The sequence below is a fragment of the Saccopteryx leptura genome, chromosome 1 (assembly GCF_036850995.1).
Source record: "Saccopteryx leptura isolate mSacLep1 chromosome 1, mSacLep1_pri_phased_curated, whole genome shotgun sequence".
Taxonomy (NCBI): domain Eukaryota; kingdom Metazoa; phylum Chordata; class Mammalia; order Chiroptera; family Emballonuridae; genus Saccopteryx; species Saccopteryx leptura.
The window spans coordinates 158,854,147-158,867,982 of record NC_089503.1 but is presented as its reverse complement, the minus strand read 5'-3'; the positions used below and the strand labels follow the sequence as shown (position 1 = coordinate 158,867,982).

The 13,836-nt window shown below is 38.7% G+C and overlaps 1 protein-coding gene across 2 annotated transcripts in view; it reads right to left on the bottom strand.

The window, feature by feature from the left end:
- Positions 1–13,836, bottom strand: part of DAB2 (DAB adaptor protein 2) — a 168,733-nt gene that overhangs the window by 131,102 nt on the left and 23,795 nt on the right. Inside the window, exon 2 of one of the 2 annotated variants that reach the window (XM_066378560.1) lies at positions 8,027–8,118. The exons of the other annotated variant lie outside the window; for it this stretch is intronic. The gene's annotated coding sequence lies outside the window, so the exon portion shown is untranslated. The remainder of the gene's footprint in view (positions 1–8,026; positions 8,119–13,836) is intronic. 2 annotated transcript variants of the gene reach the window in all.

The following is a 13,836-nucleotide window of genomic DNA, read 5'->3' as shown; positions in this document are numbered from 1 at the left end:
GACCAGAGCCACTCTAGCGCCTGAGGCAGTGGCCACAGAGCCATCCCCAGCGCCCGGGCCATTTTTGCTCCAATGGAGCCTTGGCTGTGGGAGGGGAAGAGAGAGACAGAGAGGAAAGCGCGGTGGAGGGGTGGAGAAGCAAATGGGCGCTTCTCCTGTGTGCCCTGGCCGGGAATCGAACCCGGGTCCTCCGCACGCTAGGCCGACGTTCTACCGCTGAGCCAACCGGCCAGGAAAGTTATTTCTTTTTAATTCTTTATGCAGTGACATAAAGAAATGGGGCAAAGAGCAGCCTTAGGCCCAGTCTTTGCCTACTGTAGCAGCTCGGGCTGAGCAATGTTTTCTGTTCATTATATTTATCTTTGAGCATTTTTTTTACAAGTTTTTCTCCACTTATGTAATAAGACTTACTTTTAAAATAATGTATTTTAGTAAAAATAATAAGTTAATTTGAAGAAATATATTAAGAAAATAATAGACCATAACTTGTGGATATACCAAAAATTGTGAATGTGTACTGGAATATTCAAAGCTTAGGAAATGTCAAGTAAGTCAACTCTGAGAGCCTTTTCAGCCCTATAATTCTTGTGATTTTGAAATGTTTTCAATGGAATGCTGGTGTGGCTAACTAGAGCTAAGAAGTGCATTGAGATTACTTATTGGAAACATAATATGGCAAATGATCCACTAAGAAATAATCTGTGGAATGGGTAGATAACAGTGGAGACAGATAATAAAGGTGTAGATGTTGATGGTATAGGGTGGGCAAAAGTAGGTTTACAGTTGTGAGTCTTTTGCCCCATCCTGTATAGAGACACAGGTAATAGATATACAGATGTAGATACCATCTAAAAATAATTATCTGCAATATAGAAAAAGAAATGAGAGAAATGTTCTCATCTTCCTCCCAAGGAGAGAGATAAGCCTTTGAATTCTTTAGCCTAGATTTCTCTTAATTCAGTGGAAATTTTAGTTAAAAAAAATTTTTTTTGAAGTTTTAACCTGCAGAAGTATTTAAACTGTCTTAACTAAAATGGAGGGCATTCCTGAGAATTTAAAGGAGATTGGTTTCAGCTCAAAAATGTGATTGGACACTGGGGACTAGAGAACTCTCAAATGTGGCCAAGTCTCAGGTGGCACTCAGAGCAGGGTTTCCCACACTTCCCACAGGCCCTTCCACCACCCAGAGTGGCCGGGGCAAACATCGGGCTGGGGGCCGTGGTCTGAGACCCATGAACGAGGGCCACGCCTGACTAGCTCCAAGGTCTTGGAAGGAGAAGACATAGAGGGATAGATGGCAATAGGAAGTCTTCTTTTATGGACATCTACGAGCCCTCAGACCCCAAGAACAACCTATCTATTTCTCATCAACCCTGCTGTCTGAATCACTAAAACCTGATTTTTTAAATAAAAAAATAATGTAACATTTGTACTTTGATTTTTGGACAAGTGCATTCACTTTATAGGGGAAGGAGAAATGGAATAGTTTGGAAAGGCAGATGCTTTCTTCTCATACTCTCTTCCCTTCTTTTCTCCCCCTGTCCCGTCCTCCCTTCCTCCCATGCTCCCTTTCTTTTCTTTCTCTCTACCTACCAATCATGCATACAAATGGAATGTGATTTTATATAATATATAATCTAATAGTATAATCATATAATAAACATTTACCCAGATATAAAGAGAATTATACCTGTATATAATATGTTGTAAGCAAAATAGACAGTTAATTCCTCATCCAACACTTGACAATGGCATGGCCACATTGCCCTGATGGAAGGCCGTGAGCATGTGAGGGTCATCATCACCATTTGGGGGGCTGTGTGTTCACCATTTAGGTCATTTATGTGTTACTCTCCAGAAACGTCATGTCACTTAATTAGAATTTGTAATTGTACATAATTACTTTCCCAAAGCTTCCTCCTCATAGCATCTAGCAGAGTGCCATGTAGATTATAATTATTTGTGAAATGGATGGATGGATGGGTACTGAGTACATTATTTTTAGTCTGATTTTCTCTACAGTCAAAATTTTCCACCCCATAAAAACTTGAGGGAGCCTTCCCTCTGACATTCAGCTTCCAGCCCTGGGAAGTGGAAAAGCGTGACGAATATGGCAGTTTACTGCACTATCCTGTGCAATGAAAAACTATGACTTTTGGAAACATAGCGCTATTTTCAGATATAAAATGATTACAGTGAGTGTGAATTAGACTGCAGAGAGAGAGACAGACAGAGAGAGAGAGACAGAGAGAGAGACAGAGAGACAGAGACCCTAGTGAAGTGTCTAACCTAGGGAGAAAGGGAAAGTGAGCTCTTTCACTGCTCGATCTGGTCATTGAGCTGTGTGGCTGAATGCATGTTAGTCTTCATTTCTGAGGTGGAAAAGGGAATATTTAGAGATGCCAAGAGAAAAATCCACAATTATTTCCATGCAAATGTTGGCCAAGGAGGCATTTGATAAATTCATAAATCCTGGCTCTTGCCTGGTTTTTATTAAATATTCTAGCCTTTCCTGTGAAAAATGGGGAGTGATTTCATGCTTTCATTATTCGAACCTGTCTGGTTTCACCAGACACTCCATGGCTACAGTCAATTCAAAAATATAAAATATGTTTCCTCAATTTATGTGCAGTTAGGAGGGAAGTCTGCTGGGTATTAGACCCACTGTGGTGGCCATCTAAGGGGTCCTTGATGGCAGAAACAGGTGACGAAAGAAACCCAAAGGTTATTTGACTATCCTGAGAATACTGGACTTTACTTAATTTTGTCCATTTAGTCTAATGAGTTTTATCCAGTTGTGAATACTTGTTTAAAAGGCCCCAGGTTCATTTTCTCCTATATCCATACAACTTCTGAAATTATTTGGATTAAAATTAATGTCATCATCACTCTAATTTGTTTGCCCCATTTCCACCCAGTGTCATCTGGTGCCTTCTATCCAATGATAGTCAACCAGTCCCTAACTCCTTGTCATTCCTCATGGTCTCTCTGGCCGGGTTCAGTTGAGATGAATGAACACTGACCGTGACTTTGTTCTGACTGAACACTAGAATTAAGGTAGTAAAGGGTAAAGGGAGCCAGGTAGACGGTGATGAAAGATGATATGACGTGGGGTAGTGGGCACCCAATGCAATGTACAGGTTATGTTTTACAGAAATCTACATAATCTTATTAATCAATGGCAATCTTATAGATTTAATTAAAAAATAAATAAATATGGCCCCGGCTGGTTTGCTCAGTGGTAGAGTGTTGGCCCAGCGTGTGCATGTCTTGGATTTGATCCCCAGTCAGGGCACACAAGAGAAGTGCCCATCTGCTTTTCTACCCTTTCCCCTCTCACTTCTTTTTCCCTCTCTCTTTCCCTCCTGCACCCTTGGCTCAATTGAAGTGAGTTGGCCTTGAGTGCTAAGGATGGCTCCATGGCCTCTGCCTCAGGTGGTAAGAAGAGCTTGGTTGCTGAGCAATGGAGCGATGCCCCAGAGGAACATAGCATCATCCCCTAGTGAGCTTGATGGTGGATCCCGGTCGGGGCACATGTGGGAGCCTGTCTTTGCCTCCCCTCCTTTACAAAATAAAAATCAATCAATCACTCAATCAATAAAGAAAAGAAAAGAATAGAGAAAGGTTATAAACTCTTCCAGAATGAGGGAATTCTGGATTCTTCCTGTGGGAAACAATGTCAACCCAATATTCTTAAAGTAAGGAATTAACCAACCTAAGCACAGTTTCCCCATCTGTGAAGTGAAAATAACAATACCTTTCTCATGAGGCTGTTTTGAGAATTAAAGAAGCTATATGCAGGGAACCCAGCATATTGTAATGACAATGTATCCTTAAGAAATCAAAGTTTTTCTTTTTATTTTTTGGTTAAACCTACCCTACTATGTCCTTCTTAAATAAGAATCATTTGAAGACTCTTTGGTGAAAGAAAAGCAAAAATAAAAAGATATTCTTTTGAAGATGCTGACAGCCAGTGGCTAAGGGTGGGAGAAGGAGATGCTAATGTAAGTTTTATTACTTCTCTTGGGTCTATTTTAATGGCCTCCAAATAAGTTCTGCATGACGAGTTTGCTACCTCCCGTCCTTCCTAGATGTTCCTGCTGGGTGAACACAGTTTAGGCAGACTATGACAATTCCTTGCTTAGAAATCTTGAATGACTTCCTGTTCTTTAGTGAATCACATCCCAAATCACATGATCAGTTATGAAATGCCTTTGAAACCTCATCTCTCCTACAGCTTCTTTCTACACTCCAGCTAGACTGGACATGTTTTATTCCCAGAGGTGCCCTACCCTTTCCTGCTCTGGGTCTTTTTTTGTATATGGTTTTCTTCTCTGTGAATCTCACTAGGAGCTCAAGTCAAAATTTTCTGCCTAATTTTCTTTCCTGATCCTACCACTGAAAATAAATCTCTTGGACTTCTGAATGTCTAAGTTTTACTTATGTACATCTGTAATGACAGTTAAACATTCTATACTATGTTGTGGTTATTTTTCTGAGTTTTATCTTACAAACTGGTTTAATAGCTACTTAAGGTACTGTTGACATTTTAATTATATTCTATACAAGACCCAACACAGAGTTAGTGCTCAATAAATGTTTGCTGAATAAATGAATGAATGGCAGTGATTGTTTTTAAAATTTCTGTGTGGTTGAGAGGCAAGATAAAGGCCTAAATATACATAGCAATGAAATCACGGGTAGGGGTAGGGGTCTGAGCAATTGGTTCAGAATTTCAGTGGAGAAATAAGTAAAACTTCTGACAGGGAGATTTAGCATGGCCACTGAAGATTTTAGTGGTCCCTCCACAGGGTATTAACAGTTGAGAATAATACAAAGACCTTCTCAGTACCCACAAAGTAAATTAAAGCCAAAGAAAGGAATCATTTTGTTTTATATACCAAAAATTGAATATATTTTTTGTGTATAAATATTATTGTATAAATTATTTAAAATGCTTTCCCTTGGGACAAAGAAATCTTTCAGAACTCACACGTAGAACTTATCTTCTATCTTTGCTGAAGATAAACAACACCTTGAGCCATGATTTGGGTTACAATTTCTACAATTTCTTCACAAGGAGTAATCTGTAGTAATGGTTTAAGGATGAATAGTTTCTACAATGCAATAATATGATCTTTGAGTAAATTATGAACACATGGATTAAATTTTCCTTATAGAAATCATTCATATTAAAATAATAAGGGTTTTTCTCATATCCAGATTTTACTGAAGCTTTAGAAAAACAGATTCATGAACTAAGTGAATGAACCCATCAGACAGGATGGTATGCTCTTCTTTGCAATTATAATGTGCTGATCTGTGATTATCCTAGAGCTTTGGTTCTCAACCGTGACCCTGCAATACAGTTTTTCATGTTGCGGTGACCCCAAACCAAAATATAATTTTGGTGGCTACTTCCTAATTGTAATTTTGCTACAGTTATGATTCGGAATGTAAATACCTGATATGCATTATGTATTTTCCAATGGCTTTAGGCGACCCCGCAGGGGTCGTGACCCACAGGTTGAGAACCGCTGTCCTAGAGTGAGGAAGACTGATGAGAGGGAAAGGGATCCTTTGTGTCACGGCCTGGGTCAAATGTCAAATTTCAGGAACCCAGATGTGAACAGTGGTAACTCTCGGGGATCTGAGGGTGGAGAGTCCATCTTTCCTCAGTGGTGGCCCTGTCCATATTGTGTACATCAGTGGCACTATCTGAAGCCACAATCAGCAAGTTTCTGTGACCACAGGGCAGGTTGAAAGCCTGCCCAGGATGTGCTTAAGCCCACAAAATGGGGAAATGCTCACTGTTCTCTCCGCAGAGGGGGCTCAATGCACTAGTCCTGGCCGGTCTGAGACTCGCCCAGTTTTAGCACTGCAAAGCCCATGTCTCAAGCAGCTCTTTGTCCTGAGTGAGCCCAGACAGTTCACAAAGATTCCCCCCCCCAGTCAAAGCTGTTATTGAAAGCAGTGGTTTTGACCCCTCTGTGCATACCTCACTACCTCACATCTGCAGATCTTGTTAAGATTCAGCTTTGTATTCAGTAAGTCCAGGGTGGGGCTACAGATTCTACATTTCTAACAAGCTCTCAGGTGATGCTAACGCTGCTGCTGGTCTGGAGAACTGCACCTGGACTATCAGGATGAGAGCATCCTTTGTGGACTCAGAGGTAGATGAAGACATTTATTATTTACAAGCAGTGCACCCCTGGGGAAGGACTTAAGCTCACTAAGCCCCAATGTCTTCCTCTCTAATAGAGATATTAAAAGTAGCATCTTCCTCACAGGGCTGTTGGGAGTATTAATTAAGACAATAATGGTTACAGAGTAAGGTTAAGCCCTCAAAAAGTCTTAACTGCTTTTATTTATTACTATGGGCATTTGTATTGTGCATCATTGAAGTTATCGAAGAAGTGGTTGAGACTGAAAACACGAAGAGGTTGAAGAAGGTTTCAGGCTAACATGTGGCTGAAGGATTCATGAGCACTTGCGGAGGTGCAGGCCTGTCACCAAGTTGGATGGGAAATGGGTTGGACCCATTAAGTGAATCTTAAAGTTCATGTTCACCATCAAATACTAGTCTTTTACATTTGGCTATGCAATCTGCCTCCCAAGTCTTGGTTCCCTGGAACAGTAGGTATGTGACAAAACTCTGAATATTTGACTCATGCAGAGAAAGTTGGGCCCTCTGAGCGGTTATGGCCAAGGCTCAACCTCAATTCCACTTCAAGATCTGTACTGTCACTTACTTTGTGAACTTGGAGAAGTTGTGTAACATCTTTGAATTTCAACATCCTTACTGCCAACAGGGATAATAATACCTATCTCATGACCCATATGAGAATCAAATGTGAAGTGCCCATGTTCAATGAAATACTCAGTAAATACTGGCTAGTGTTCTGATGACCCTTTTGGTATAACAGGACTCTTTCCACTTAATATTCATTAAGAAAAGAGAGCTACTGGATTAAATGTGTCGTGGGTGTACTGATTCTCAAAATGGGACAATGTCTTCGGGTCTGTATTATCAGATCTTGCTGGTACCTGAACATAAGGAAAACAGCCTTCAAAATTTAATTTCCTGCTTTATTATGTGGCTCCTTGAAGCATAACCCATCTTTATGCTTACTCACTGGAGCAAAGACAGAGCTGGTTATTTTGTCTACAAAGACAACTATTGTTGAGACAATGGGCTGTACCCAAAGCTTGACATTTTCCACATATCAGTTAATACAACTTGATTTGTTATAGGAACTGAAAAGTTGAATTTGAGAAGTGAAAATTTATCAAACTAATGTTTGGTAGCAGCAATTCCTGGTAGGGCAGAGAAGATGCAGGAAATATTTGGGTTTGAGAGTTGTGAGGCAGTGATGTTCATGTCAGCAGCTGGTACAAGTACCAATTTATTTTTTAACCCTCACTTTTAGGGACAAGACATTTTTTTCCCTGACACTTGGCCACATTTTTGATGTTGCAAGAAAGAGGAACTAAAATATTTAATCCCAGGTCTACAATATAATACGAATGTCATGTCTAAAACTAGGCAAGCTCTTGTTTCAAAAAAACAACACAGCAGCTCACAAACCTTTCTTTAGAATTACTTGACTAAACTCACAAATGTTGTCTTGCTTCTGATACCTAGATGCCCTCCTTGGGTATAGAACCAGGTTATGCACTTAAGTCTCAGTTCAGTGGGAGAAGCTTTGGCTTGGAATTGGTTCAAATTCTAGCTGCTCCACAGAGTAACCACCTAATTTTAAGGAAGTTATTTAACCTCCCTGATCCTCATTTTCTTTCTTTATGAAATAGCTATAATCTATTTTTCAAAGGGTGTTGGGAAACTTAAATGACATAATGTTCAAAGTGACTCCCACAGAGTTTAGTTCATAGAAAGCATTTAATAAATATTCATTTTCTTTCTCTCTTCCCTTGTGCTTTGCACTTTAATGTATGGTTGCCCATTCCTAACATGCTGTCTGCCATGTGCTCCAACTCTGGGATACAGACCAAGTTTAATACCTACCTGTTCATAGTCTGATCTGGGGCATCCCTAGTTTGCATGTTGTTCAGGCCACGGCTGAGCATCAGGTACCAAAAGCCCTCGATCCAGCCACCCTGGAGAATGACATCATCATCATTCTTTATCTATTACTAACTTGCATTAATGAGCATAAAAGCCAAACAACCCCTGTATACCATTCTCTGAACACGTTGATATGGCAACGATGGTATTGGAGGTTAGTGTCCATTGTTAGTGGATCTTTTGTCCACTCACTAGCTGGGGCAGAGCACCTATCAGTGGAAAATTCTATTGTATTTCAAAAGAATATTTTTCAGTTTGGCTAAAAAAAAAAAGAGAGGGTCCCAGTTTTGAAATTGCCATGTTCCTCTTTAAGCAGATAGCATACCCTCTGGCTATAACCTCACAGAAGGCTTTACAAGTAACTGCCAGTTTCTTACAGCTTTAAAAATAGAGTAATCTAGGTGTCTAGTCTGAGGACTAAGACCTGTACTCATACTTATTCCAAATTTCTCCAAACCTTTGTAAAGTGGAGATGCAAACTTCCTGTTACTGCGTCTCATTTTTTCTGTTTTAGAACTATACTAAAATATGAAATGTAGAGATTATGAAGCCTATTCTGTTGGAAGTTTGGATCAAGAAAGATTATGTGGTCCTAGACAAATATTCAATAAACTATTCTTATATAATAAGGATTGAATGAGAGCTTTAATTTATTTTGCCTTTAAAGTCTCCAGAAGAATCCAATTTCCTTTATATATAGCAAACATACGTGTCCCCGTGTGTTTATGTATAGAAAGAGATCAAGCCAGGGAACTAAGTAATTTCAATTTTAGTTAGAATCGTATCTTTTTGATTAAGTGTGTGTGTGAAAGTGGCTTACTTTTTTGGGTTTAATTTTCTTCATCTCTATAATGATGGTCTGGAATAATAAGCTTCAATGGCAATCTCTAAATACTGAAATTTTATAATTCTGTGAAAAAATCTTCTTTATAAATCTGAGATGGTGCAATTGCTAATTTTGCTACCTGCTGTTCCTAGTTTATAATAATGTATAGAAATGGTTCCTAAGACTATGTAAATCACTGTTCATTTATTAAAACACAGCATTCCTTATGGTAGAGGATAATGTCCTTGTCTCTGAGTGGACGATAACTTAAAAGCCTGACAAATCTGCTAGAAAGCTGAACAACCATCAGCGACCCAACATAATTACTTATGAAAAGGGAGGAGTGTTGAGCATGGCATTCTAACTCCAGCAATTTATGACTTCTTCCCTTACTGACAAGTTGCAGGACACATTCATTGTTCTAGGGTTTAAAAAATCCAGTTGTATTCTTCCTACTCAAAAAATGAAATGTTAGATACAAGCTGTGATTTTCAAAACACATAACAATATGAATGACGTGGGCTCCCACCAGTCAGAATAGATGCCAACCACACAGAATCACCACCCTGGAAACAAGCCTTAAAAAACTAAACCAGACCAAAGAAAACAAAACTTAGAAGTACTTTCCCTGTCTCCATCCTCTAAATAAGAATAATTTATTTTTTAACCATTTAAAATACAAATATGTACGTCTCCAGTTTAAAAAGAAACAAGCAAATGAGCATGTATCTAATCCCTAATCATTCCCTATTCCATCCCCTCCTCCTACATCCTCACCATCTGTCAACTAACACCATCTTTCCACCTTTGCCTGGAATGCTCCCTCTGTATCCTTGGACAATGGGCTCCCATTCATCGTTCACTCTTAGGAAAGCATTGTTACCTCTCCTGGAATAGCCTTTCCTGGCATCTCTGCTGATGCCCACGCCTCCTAGTTACTCCTAGCCCATCACCCTGTTTTGCTTTCTTCTAAGCATTTAGAAATATCTAAAAATATGTTTTCTTGATGTTCAGTGCTTGTTTATTTTCTGTCAATTCTACTATGCTCTTCAAAGAACAGAAGACTTAGACCATGCCTGGTCAATAGTAGGCCATTATTATTATTTCAATAACAGTACTACTAATAATGATAAACCTTAAAATTTATGGGTACCTAACTACACGAAGATCATCACCCTAAATCTCAAATCAGTTCTGTGAGGTAGACCTTTCTTCTTCTTTTATTTTCATCTTCTTTTGAGTAAGAGGAGGGAAGATAGGAAGACAGACTCCCACATGCGCCCTGACTGGGATTCACTTGGCAACCCCTGTCTGGGACCGATGCTCAGCCCATCTGGGGCCATGCTTGCAACTAAGCTATTTTTAGTGCATGAAGTGGAGGCTCCACAGAACCATCCTCAGTGCCCAGGCCGATGTGCTCAAACCAATTGAGCCATGGCTGTGGGTAGGAAAGAAAAAGAGAGATAGAAAGGGAAGGGGAAGGGCTGGAGAAGCAGCAGAGGGTCACTTCTCGTGTGTGCCCTGACCTGAAATTGAACCTGGGACATCCACAAGCTGGACCAACACTCTACCCTTGAGCATACCAACCAGGGATGGTAGATCTTTCTTCTAACAAATGAGGAAAAATTGGTTAGAGAACATAATAGGCTCAAGATCTCAATGCTCTTAAGGGTGTAACTGGAATTTCAGTTTAGACATTTGACTGCATGTTTTTGCTATATTGCCCCCTTATGCATTCTATATTTAATAAATCATGTCTGTTGTGTTATTTTGAGACTATTAGATTGTATTATGCTTTAGTGAAACATGTCCGTTGTGTTATTTTGAGACTATTAGATTGTATTATGCTTTAGTGAGCAATAACTCTTAACATTTTGTCTTATGTTTTTTATACACCTTCTCTAATAATCCCTATCTGTAAGGAAATATGTTACCATGGTGAATCATTTTTTATCATGAATAATCATTTAATTTTATCACTTTGAACTCTCAGACCATTGTATATAATATTTTTTTCAAACAGGCATGCTATAGATGAAATATTTGTATCTCAACAAAATTTTTATGTTGAAATCTGATCCTCAATGTGATGGCATTTGGAGGTGGGGTCTTTAGGATATGATTAGGTCATGAGGGTGGAGCCCTCATGAATGGAATTAGTACCCTTATAAAACAGACCCCAGAGAGTTCCCTTGCCCTTCCAGCCACGTGCGGTTATGGCTAGAAGACACCATCTATGAACCAAATAGAAAATTTTTACTAGACACAGTCTGCTGGCACCCTGACCTTGGACTTCCCAGCTTGCAAAAATGTGAGAAATAATTTTTATTGTTTATAAGCCACCCAGTTTATGATATTTTTGTTACACATGGACTGAGAATGCAGAAATATTAATAAGATTTTAACAAAAGTATAGATTGTGTGGAAAAATTCAGAAGCTGATAAGTTAAAAGAAAAATAATTATAAATAGTATATTTGGTGGCTGTACACAAATATCTTAATTTTTGCCTTTTAAAGTGTTTTCTAAAATTTTCTAAAAGTTGCATATTGAGTCCTGACATAGGCTTGAAGTGATTTCTTTTTTTTAATATTTTATTATCAATATCGTCTTCTCATTTAGCCAGCCAGTGTCTGCATGTATAAGGAATGTCAGCACATATTTTATTTGAAAGTTCTTTGTACATATTTCCATTGATAAATAAACTCTGACTTTACATAAAAAGTTCAACTTAACTCATATTTCCTTCTCTTGTTTAAAGTAGTTCTTATAAATAGAAATTCTAGGGCCCAACCCAGATCTACTGATTTAGGATCCCAAGATGGGGGTGGGGGAAGGAAGGAAAGGAGGGTCCAAAAGAATATAATATTTAAGCAAATTTGCAAAGACAGAGCCAAAAAATGCTTATGTTCATACGAATGATATGGGATGCACATAGATGATAATATTAGGCAAGCAAGAAGACTGGATAAAATTCTTAGCCTTTGAGAAAGTAACATTTAGACCTATTTTATACCCATTATAATATTATTGTATTTTTTGTCACTTTCCACTGCTTCTAGCATATATATATTTAGAATCAGAATTCAATAACTACTTTAGATGAAAGAGTTAAAAGTTTAAACATTCAAAACTCCCATCATTAAACTTTTTTGTTCAGTTATTGATGCTAAGGGCCTTTCCCTCTTCTCCTTATAATGTGCAAGCGCGCACGCACGCGCTCGCGCACACACACACACACACACACACACACGGTTCCATGGCAGCAAAGAAATCCTCACATTCCAAATATGTCTTAGCTAAGCATGATGGTTAAGAATTCTCAATATTTTAATGTTACTTAGAGCACCAGTAGGTAGGCTACCCTGGCCCCATTCCCAGAATTTAACAGTAGGGGCCTTGTGAAATGCTAAACGATGTCTATAAGAGTATTGAGGCTCTCCAAGAGCCAATCCGTCAAAACATTTGCTGCTTTGAAAATGTGTTCTTCAAAAAAATGGGCATATGGAACCTATTATGTTGCTCGGTGGAGTTCAGGCAGCAGCGTCCAAAACAAGCATAAGAACCTTTTTGAGGACACAATCCTACCTAAGGTAACAGGGTCTCTAAAAATGTCCTTCCCTGACCTAAGAGGTATAGAACTCTCACAGGAAATAGAGGTGTTCCAAATATTTTCTTGGGATCCAAGAGTTAGAATAGCACAAAAGTAGGTAGAAGCTTGAAAAGAACAAACAAAGTAATCTTTAAATAGAGTCTGTAAAATAGTTGAGCAGTTGAGTAATAATCCCTCCGTTGGTATCTGTTTATCACCCATTTCCTGCACAGTCTTTGGCCCATAATTGATGTTTAATAAATATTTGTGAACAAATAAATCTGACATTTTACTGCTATATATTCAAGTAGAGGTTAGAAAGCATAACCACATACTTGTGGAAATTTGACAGATAAAAGAGAAAGAAGGTTCCTTAATCTCTATGGGAAAAAAACAACAACATTTTAACAAAGAAGAAAACAATCATAATTACTTTACTCTTATTTTTCCCTCCTTGCCAATATCTATGTCAGCTGGATTTAGGAAGATGACTCCTTTTTAAATTTACATGTTCTTATTTAATTGAAATACTGAAATATCAAAGGAAGCTAATGGATAAAATTTATGAAGGATTAATTTATTTTTCTTTGCATAACATGTGCTGTCAGAGGCACAAAAACAACACCCACATTTCATTTTCGTCAGCAGCAAGGGCAGAAAAATGCTATTATCAGTCACTACATAGAACAAGAACAGAATTTGGGTTTTGAAGCTGAAAAGCCTCGAACTCCTTGCTGTGTTTTATTATGCATAACTGAAATTCTTCACAGCTACAAGTGTAAACTCCCCTTGATTGCCTCAATATGTCCTTGGAACAGGAGATTTGTAAACTGTTCATTGTGCAGGCACTCTGTAGCTGCATTTGGGTTGGCTTTGAAGGACTAAGAGTGAATCTGGACAGAGTGCGTTGTTTTGTGGAAGCCATGCAGGCATTTCATTTGGAACTTCTTGAGGCTCAGACAGCGAGTTCATTGGCCTTGTTGAACTTTCCTGACAGATACAGATATCCCTTTCCTAGCACGTTTGCTCACCCAGGGAGTCTCGCGTGGACCTTTCTTTGATGGCTTGTGTTCTCCCCACACAATGCTCACTTCTGCCCGTTACCTTATTTTTCACTATTTAGTGATTTGTTTTTTTGTATTTTATGACTGCTTCTTTTGGGATTTATTTTCCTAGAAAAATTACAAGAATGATCCACATAAGTCCATAAGAGAGGTTGTAAAATAAATATTATACCATGTGTGGGGTAAAAAAAAAAATTACTGCAAATGGCTGTTCTCACTTTTTGGCATTTACACACACGGCCATCTGTTTGAGGGCTGTTTTGCTTGGC